Here is a 9448-nt window from a genome sequence, read left to right on the forward strand (position 1 = left end):
ACCAACGCCTCGCGCTGCATTCTGAAAGACCAAGGCTTACCTACTCTTCGTGCGCTCCTGAGGTCTTCACACTGCATTCCGGCATCTGAAAGACAAAAGCTTACCAACTCTTTGCACGCTCCGGAGGCCTTCGGCGCTGCATCCCGCATCTGAAAGACAAAACAAGGTGCGTTTAAAGACATTGGGGAACTTTAATACTCACATGCCATTACTCCTTTCCACATCTAACCCAGTGGGTATTCCGGCACCCTGCAGCCGCTCCGAACTTGTACCTGCAAAATAAAAAGACAGTTAGAGCGCATCGTGAAGCAGGCAACAAGCGCTTACTTACGTGCTTCCAGGCGCTTCTATTCATCACACGGGCTCCATCTTCAACTCACTTCAGCCCGTCATCCACCATCGCCGGAACCCTGCAAAACAAGAGACATCATTACTAAAGACTTTAAAGACATTAGAATTACTCAAAACTTACCGTTCGTGCAGTAAACGACGGACAGCAGTCCTCTGAAGTCAAGAGGCCTGCTCCCCTTATCCAGTGAAGAAACTGGTTACAGCACCCTGCCCCGAGGCAGATGGAGAGCACGGCGTTCTCTTACCTAAGGTGAGAGCGTTAACCTTCGGGGTTCTACAGGAGAAGAGAAAGGGAAGAAGAGAGAGACATTCAATAACCCAGTTCATTAATCCCATATTTTCTATCTGCAGACATCTTACCCTTCGAGTCAAACATACAGTGCACAGAGGTCCAGCCCAAAGAGCCAGCCGTGTGTTACACATCACCTTTGAAGATACGGTATACGCCCAGTCAAGACCGGCGCCTCTACGGGAATCAGGTGAGCGTTACAGAACGCAAAGCCTACCACAAAACTCCCGTCCAGGCGCTATGGAAACCTCGGATACCGACCAACTAGCCCAGTTACTTGGGGAACTAAGGGCAGAAGTGCATGCAGCCCGTCAGGAAACGAACGCTCTAAGAAGGGAACTGATTATTTCCAAGGAGCGAACAGATGATCTCGCTAGACAATTGCTACAGTCACAAGCCGGACAGACCCCGTTACCCGCATCTGGGGGAAATCTTCCTTCTACATCCTCTATGAATCCAGTGCAGATCAACCTACCTGGGAATGTACCTCTGGCTCCGCCCGAACGATTTTCTGGTGACCCAAAGAGGTTTGCAGTATTTATCAATCAGTGCCGGTTGCATTTCTTATGCCGGCCAGCAGCCTTTCCAACTGATCAAGCTAAAGTAGCTTTCGTGCTTTCGTACCTTAGTGGCAATGCGGCAGACTGGTCGATCCCTCTAGTAAATCAAGATGGTCCGGTCCTCCATGATTTTCAAGCTTTTCAGCTCAGTATGGAAAAACTGTTCGCAAGACATTCACAGGGGCAGGCCTTGGACAATGAGCTTCTTTCGTTGCGACAAGGTAATCAAGACTTTTTGGCTTATATTGCGTCTTTCAACAGACTGATAGTGGAAACTCAATGGCCTGAGGACAAAAGGATTACGCTGTTTTATAGAGGTCTACGTGGAGAGCTCAAAGATGTGTTAGCCCAAGTAGTGAATCCCCCACAAGATTGTTCGGACTATATAGACTTAGTCGTTCAAATAGATCACAGACTGCAGAACAGGAAGGCCGATCGTTCCAAGTTTGATGCTCGAGTATTTTCCAAACCGCCAACTCCTTCCAAAGGAGTAGACTCCGGGGAACCCATGCAAATAGGGGGTCTGAAAGGTCCTCTAACACAAAAGGAGCGGGAAAGGAGAAAACAGTTGCAATTATGCCTCTATTGCGGAAACTCAGGGCACTTTCTTCGAGACTGTCCGGTGAAACCTGCTAAGAAGGCAGTAGGAGCTGCAGTTACCAAAGTTACAAACTCTGAGCAGGGAAACGACCTCGCCCAATAAGAATAGAGGTCCTCTTGCCGAGCGTGAAAACCAGTTCCGTGACCTCGCATTTCGTGATACCTATGGTCCTCATTAGCCCTGATAATCCGGATCGATTACATGCAATTGAACCTTACGTCGACAGCGGTGCCATCGGCAATTATGTGGATCATGAAATGGTTTTGAGGATGAATCTAACTCTTTGTCCCAAGGCTGTAAAGGACGTCATTACTACGGTGGATGGTACGGAGATAGCCTCCGGGCCAGTAACGCATACCACTCAAGAAGTGACGCTAATAAGTCAAGATGGACACCATGAGAAGATCGTGTTCGATGTGATCAAGGCCCCTCAGTTTCAGATTATTCTAGGAATACCTTGGTTAGAGAAACACAATCCTCTGATCGATTGGTGAGCAAGAACGGTCCAGTTTCCAGAATGTGTCTCTACTTGTCACCCTCCACCTGGTGTTGCACTGGCAGCAATTTCTTCAGAGACTCCCCAGTTACCTCCCGAATACCTAGAATATCAAGATGTTTTCCGGAAGGATCAGGCTAACTCTCTACCTCCTCATAAGTCTTATGACTGCCAGATAGACCTGATACCTGGATCTACTCCTCCTTGTAGTAGAATTTATGCCCTCACCGAGCCTGAGAACCTTCACCTTCGACAATACCTGGATCAATACCTGGCAAATGGGTTTATTCGTCCTTCCAAGTCCCCTGCTTCTTCAGCTTTGTTCTTCGTTCCAAAAAAGGAAGGAGACCTTAGAACTTGTATAGATTATCGCTCCCTGAACCAGATCACCATTAAGAATAGATATCCGTTACCTTTGATCCCTGAACTCCTGGACCAAGTCAGAAAAGCATGCATATATACAAAGCTGGATCTTAGAGGAGCTTACCACTTGGTACGAGTAAAAGAGGGCGATGAATGGAAGACGGCCTTCCGCACCAAGTATGGGCTATTTGAATATCAGGTCATGCCCTTCGGACTTTGCAATGCCCCGGCCGCCTTTCAATATTTTATGAACGATGTCCTCAGAGAGCTCATAGATGTGTGTGTTGTTGTTTACATTGACGACATCCTCGTTTATTCTTCATCGGAATCTGAACATCGGAAACACGTGAAAATGGTCCTCGAAAGATTGCGTCAACACAAACTTTTCGCTAAGTTGGAAAAATGTGTTTTCAACGTGACTGAAGTTGAATTCTTGGGATTCATATTATCACCTGGCGGAGTGCGTATGGATTCAAAGAAGGTCGATGCAGTTCTCAAATGGCCATCACCATCCTCCGTAAAAGGTGTGCAAAGCATGTTAGGCTTCGCTAACTTTTACCGCAGGTTTATCCCCGAATTCTCTCGAATAGTCCAGCCCATCACTGCCTTGTTAAAGAAAAACAAACGTTTTGAATGGTCTACCGAGGCGGAACAAGCTTTCCAGGATTTGAAGACTAAATTTATCTCTGCACCAATCTTAAAACACCCTCGCCCCGAACTCCCCTACATCGTGGAAACTGATGCTTCAAGCCTTGCCATGGGGGCAGTTCTATCACAAAAGGACCCGGTCACCAATCAGTTGCATCCCGTGGCATTTTGGTCCCGCAAATTCTCGCCTCCTGAAATCAATTACACGATTACTGACAAGGAACTTCTGGCTATCAAGTCTGCCTTTAAGGCTTGGTGGCATTATCTGCTGGGGGCCCGACACACCGTTACTGTGATTACGGATCACCGAAACCTGCAATATTTGAAAACCGCAAAAGCCCAATCCTCTAGACAACTCCGTTGGGCATTATTCTTTGCCGAGTTTGACTTCATAATTACCTATCGACCTGGTACAAAAAACAGTAAAGCTGATGCCCTTTCTCGGATGGGAGTGGAAGAACACTTGATCAACCCTAAACCTGTACCAATCATTCCCGAACAAAGAATTCTGGGTGTAATCGCCACACAATCCATAGAGGAAGTTAAGGATAAAGCCAGGCAACTTGTAACTCCAGCAGACATACAGAATTGGCATCTGCAAGGAAAGGACTTTGCAGTAAAGGACAACTTATTGTATTTCCAAGAACGATTATACCTACCCAGCACAGATTTACAGAAAGAAGTAATCTCTTGTTATCACGATTCTTTAATGGAAGGACATCCCGGTATAGCCAAGACCTCAGAAAAGATCAAGCGCTACTTCTGGTGGCCGTCTTGGAAAAAAGATATCAGAGACTTTATAATGTCCTGTGGAGTATGCGCCCAAAACAAGAGTCAAAAGGAAAGACCAGCAGGCCTCTTACGCCCTATTGACATCCCACCTCGCCCTTGGCATACGCTTTCTATGGACTTCATCACCGATCTACCTCCATGCTCCGGATACAATACGATTCTAGTAATCGTGGACTTATTCTCCAAGATGGCGCATTTCATTCCGCTCAAAGGCTTGCCAACAGCAGCAACTCTGGCCCGAGAATTTCTCGAAAACATCGTCCGACTGCGCGGTTTTCCTTCGGTTCTAATTTCGGATCGAGGTAGTCAATTTATTTCTCATTTTTGGCGAAGTTGCTGTCGGTCGGCTCAAATTGATGTGAGACTATCGACCAGTCACCACCCTCAGACCGACGGACAAACCGAGAGGACCAATCAAACTCTGGAACAGTATTTACGCTGCATGCTGCAACAAACTGAAAAAACTTGGAAAGACATCCTTTGGATAGCCGAATATGCCTACAATAACTCTGTCCATTCGGGAACTGGGAAAACCCTGTTTTTTCTTTTGTACGGCAGTCACCCTCGAACCTCGGAGTTGGATCCCCTCCAAGATCTTGAAACACCAGCAGTAGACTACCTGCATTCTACAATCACCCAAGCCTTTAAGGAAGCTGTTTCTCACCTTCAAAGGGCTAAAGAACAATACAAGAAAGGAGCAGAACAACATCGGAAGGAAGCCCCTCAATATCGAGTAGGGGATCAAGTCTGGTTATCCACCAAATATCTACCTCTAAAAGGGCCACGCACATTCAACCCAAGATACCTTGGTCCCTATTCCATCACTACCATAGTAAACCCAGTAGCGGTCAAGTTGGACTTGCCCCCGCACATGAAGATACATCCTATCTTCCACGTCTCTCTATTAAAACCCGTGCAACCTCAAACCCGACTAACTAAATCTCCAAAACCTATCCTAGTTGATGGGGAACTCGAGTTTGAAGTCAAAAGCATTCTGGACTCCAAGATCTCCAAATCTAAACTATTTTACCTAATTGACTGGAAAGGCTACGGCCCCCAAGAGAGATCCTGGGAACCTGCTGAATATGTCCACGCTCCTCGCCTAATCAAAAGATTTCACCGAACATTTCCTGACAAGCCAAAACCCCCGGAGAAGCCCGGTTTGGGAGGGGCCTTGAGGGGGGGTACTGTCATGATCTCTGCTTCCAAAAGGTCAGGGTTTTCCCAACTCCCTTGGAAGCAGATTCATAACCCAGGTTCCGAGTGCCAACCAGTCCCAATTGGGACCTTTTGGACCCAGTCCTGGCGCCAGTGGCACCAGGCTCATAAATATGCCCAGTCCCAGCGCTGGAAGCGCCGGGCTCATAATGCTTGGGTGGACTTACCTGCAGCAGACCATGCTGCTTACTTGCCTGCCAGTTGAGCCTCTGATCCTCTTCTGTTTGGAACTACTTTTCCTGTTGGGTGGGGCAGGAGCCACTCCCTAGGTTCAGAACACTGGAACTCTTCTGGAAAGCAGGAACTCTTTTCTTACCTAGGCGTGGCTGTGGAAGGAGACACCTAAGCACTACAGGAGGCTATTTAAACCACACCCGATGGATGAATCTTGCTTTGCGTTATTCTGCATCCTCTGCAGCAGAACGCTCATCGTGTCTTCTGCATCTGATCCTGGGCCTAAGGAAAAAGGCTTACCATCCTGAATCCAGTCTTCAGCAACACCTATAAAGACAAGAAAGAACAGGTTAGCATTACGGTCTTCAGTGACAGCTCTTCACTTACCTGGGCCATCGGCTGTCACCAACGCCTCGCGCTGCATTCTGAAAGACCAAGGCTTACCTACTCTTCGTGCGCTCCGGAGGTCTTCACACTGCATTCCGGCATCTGAAAGACAAAAGTTTACCAACTCTTCGCACGCTCCGGAGGCCTTCGGCGCTGCATCCCGCATCTGAAAGACAAAACAAGGTGCGTTTAAAGACATTGGGGAACTTTAATACTCACGTGCCATTACTCCTTTCCACATCTAACCCAGTGGGTATTCCGGCACCCTGCAGCCACTCCGAACTTGTACCTGCAAAATAAAAAGACAGTTAGAGCGCATCGTGAAGCAGGCAACAAGCGCTTACTTACGTGCTTCCAGGCGCTTCTATTCATCACACGGGCTCCATCTTCAACTCACTTCAGCCCGTCATCCACCATCGCCGGAACCCTGCAAAACAAGAGACATCATTACTAAAGACTTTAAAGACATTAGAATTACTCGAAACTTACCGTTCGTGCAGTAAACGACGGACAGCAGTCCTCTGAAGTCAAGAGGCCTGCTCCCCTTATCCAGTGAAGAAACTGGTTACAGCACCCTGCCCCGAGGCAGATGGAGAGCACGGCGTTCTCTTACCTAAGGTGAGAGCGTTAACCTTCGGGGTTCTACAGGAGAAGAGAAAGGGAAGAAGAGAGAGACATTCAATAACCCAGTTCATTAATCCCATATTTTCTATCTGCAGACATCTTACCCTTCGAGTCAAACATACAGTGCACAGAGGTCCAGCCCAAAGAGCCAGCCGTGTGTTACACATCACCTTTGAAGATACGGTATACGCCCAGTCAAGACCGGCGCCTCTACGGGAATCAGGTGAGCGTTACAGCAACTTGCAGCGTGACCTCACAGAAACGTCAGTCATGTGATGATAGAAGGCGACTGTTGAGTGGAAGATCATCACAGGCTATCCGCGACCACAGGTTGGAGCAAGAATAGGGCCAAGAGAGGCTGGACAGAGAGTGTCATGGAAGGAGGGAGCAGGTGTGGTGATGAGGATTGCTTCTGTGTGCAGCATATGGTTTGTATGCAGTCTGCATGACAACAAGCACGTATCAGTCCAACATCACATGGGTCACACATGGCAGTCATTACAATGTAGCCTGAACTGGCAGACAATCATAACACATCACCCAAGCAACATACACATGGCCTGTACACACACGCATCACCACTCACCGGACATTCCCTCATACATTGGCAGGTCTCCCACGCCTTGGATCTGCTCCACTGCAATGAAATCACTATCGATCTCCTCATGTCCAGTGAGTTCATCGTCCTCTGGTGGTGACCCACTGCCAGTTACCAGAGTAGAGGCGTACTTTATAGCCAGCTTGTCTTTTGCTCAGTGTTGGAAGTCAGTCCAATGCTTCACAACATCACCAGCTGTGCGCCTCTCATAGCCCAAGACGCTAATACAGTCAGCGAGGCACTGCCAGTGGGTCACACGCTGTGCAGGGGTATGTGTGCTCCCTGCCTGCACCAGCATGTCACGGCCATGTTCAGGGCCGGTGCTATCACTAGGCAAGGTTAGGCGCTTGCCTATATGTTGGAAATGTTAGAGCTGCAAAATGCTTTTTTTAACACCCCCACACTACTGCCTTGCCTGGTGATAGCACCGGTCCTGTTGTTAGTTACTGTCTGCAGTAAGGCTGGCTGCAGCAGCAGACCAGGTGGCGCAGTGAAGGTTGGGACTTGGGGCCGGGTCAGGGTCACGATGGGTGAATGGGCATGGTGGCGGCGCTGGCACCTGTGCAATGTGCACTAGCATTCCACCAAGCACCACAAGTGCACCCTTGACCGATCCGATCGTCAACTCAATGGTATGAATGCTGCAGTGCAGTGCGACGACCACGACGCCGGAGTCAGGACTGGTGAGGAGCATCCCTGGACCGAGGTCTACACTGCCAACCAAGTAAGTAGAGGTACCAGTGCACAAACCCACGTTAAACGTGCTTACTTACTTGCAGAACACACATGCTGAAAAACTGCATTGAAGGGCAATGTGGCGGCTCAAGAATGGGTTCCACATCAAGCCCCAAGCAGACTATTCAAATCAACAAAGCCAGAGTCAGTGCCTGCGAGATATCTCAGCAAGATTGGGGGTGGGGTACTGGGGTGTGGTTGCTGAAGATGACAGTGTGTCGGTGACGAGCAGCGCCGCTGCCAGCGAGACGAGGCCCAGTGCCAGGCTCAGCGCCGTCACCCGTCCCTGGGGCTCCATGGCTGGGGGCGCAGGGCATCAGGGGCTGAGAGCAGAACTACTGTGGGGGGCAGTGGCCAGCATGGAGCCTACGTCCCCCCCTGCAGACTGCAGTCCTCACTCAGTGTGGGTGGCTCTACCGCTTGCTTCCCAGGAGCGAGCGTTGCAGATCCGCCTAAACCACAGTACTTCCATATGTGGCTCAAAGGCGCTGTCAACCAGTGGTAACATAATATTGCCTGAGCTTTACAAAATGTCATGTCATGTCATGAAGGTCCATCTGAAGTCTCCCAAAAAGTGCAACTCTTGGTACGACTCTGATCTGACAGCCCTAAAACGCAAGTGTAGGGCAGCTGAGCGGAAATGGAATTTGTCGGGCGAACCCTCTGACAAACTGGCCTGCCGCCTCCTTCAAAGGTGATATCGACTCTGCATCCACACCAAGAAAAGAGCCTTTATTCAATCCTGCATCTCCGTGGTATCAAGCAACACCGCCAACCTTTTCAGTCTGTAAGGAACTGACCAATTCTGAAGCAGCCTCTTCTTCTGTCACACCCACCCAGGACCTTTGCTCGGCCCTGGCTGCACACTTCATCACAAAAACCGAAGACATCCTTTCTCCCTCCCTTCCACACTACAACATACACCTACACTGGAGCCTATTTTGCCCTCTCCCCCACCACTTCCCCTCTCTTCCCTCTCACCCATCTCACCCGCTGAGGTCGCCAGACAAGTCCGGTCCATGAAGGCCTCATCCAAACAGGTCGCCCCTACCCCTCCAAAACCATTAAGGACGACATTGAATCCCTCGCCCGAGCCTTGGCTGATCTCTGCAATCTCTCCTTTTCCACTGGAGTTTTCCCAACGGCTCTTAAGCACTCCCTTGTGCACACTCTGCTCAAGAAACCCTCTGTCGACCTCTCCATTTTGGCAAACTACCGCCCGATCTCGATCACTCCATTTCCTGGGCAAACTCCTGGGTCTCAGCTGACCCTCCACACTGAATCTTTTGGGTGCTTCCACGACCATCAGTCTGTTTTAGAGTATCCAGAGGCATGGAAACTGCTCTTCTGAACACCTGTGAAGAACTGCTCTCAAACTTGACACTAACACTCCCTCTGTCCTCATTTTCCTTGACCTCTCCTCTGCCTTTGACACAGTTAACCACAACATCCTGATTGCACGACTCTGTAACACCCGGGAATCACAGTTCAGGCTCTGGTGCGGTTAACCTCCTTTCTCTCTGACGCCCATCCCAGGTGGAACTCTGAGCCTTTCTCTCAACTATCGCTCTCTCAACCTGTGGCATTCCACAGGGATCCAAATTATCCCCCT

This window comes from Ambystoma mexicanum, chromosome 1p, assembly GCF_040938575.1.
Source record: "Ambystoma mexicanum isolate Mex_15411 chromosome 1p, UKY_AmexF1_1, whole genome shotgun sequence".
In the NCBI taxonomy this organism is placed as follows: Eukaryota; Metazoa; Chordata; class Amphibia; order Caudata; family Ambystomatidae; genus Ambystoma; species Ambystoma mexicanum.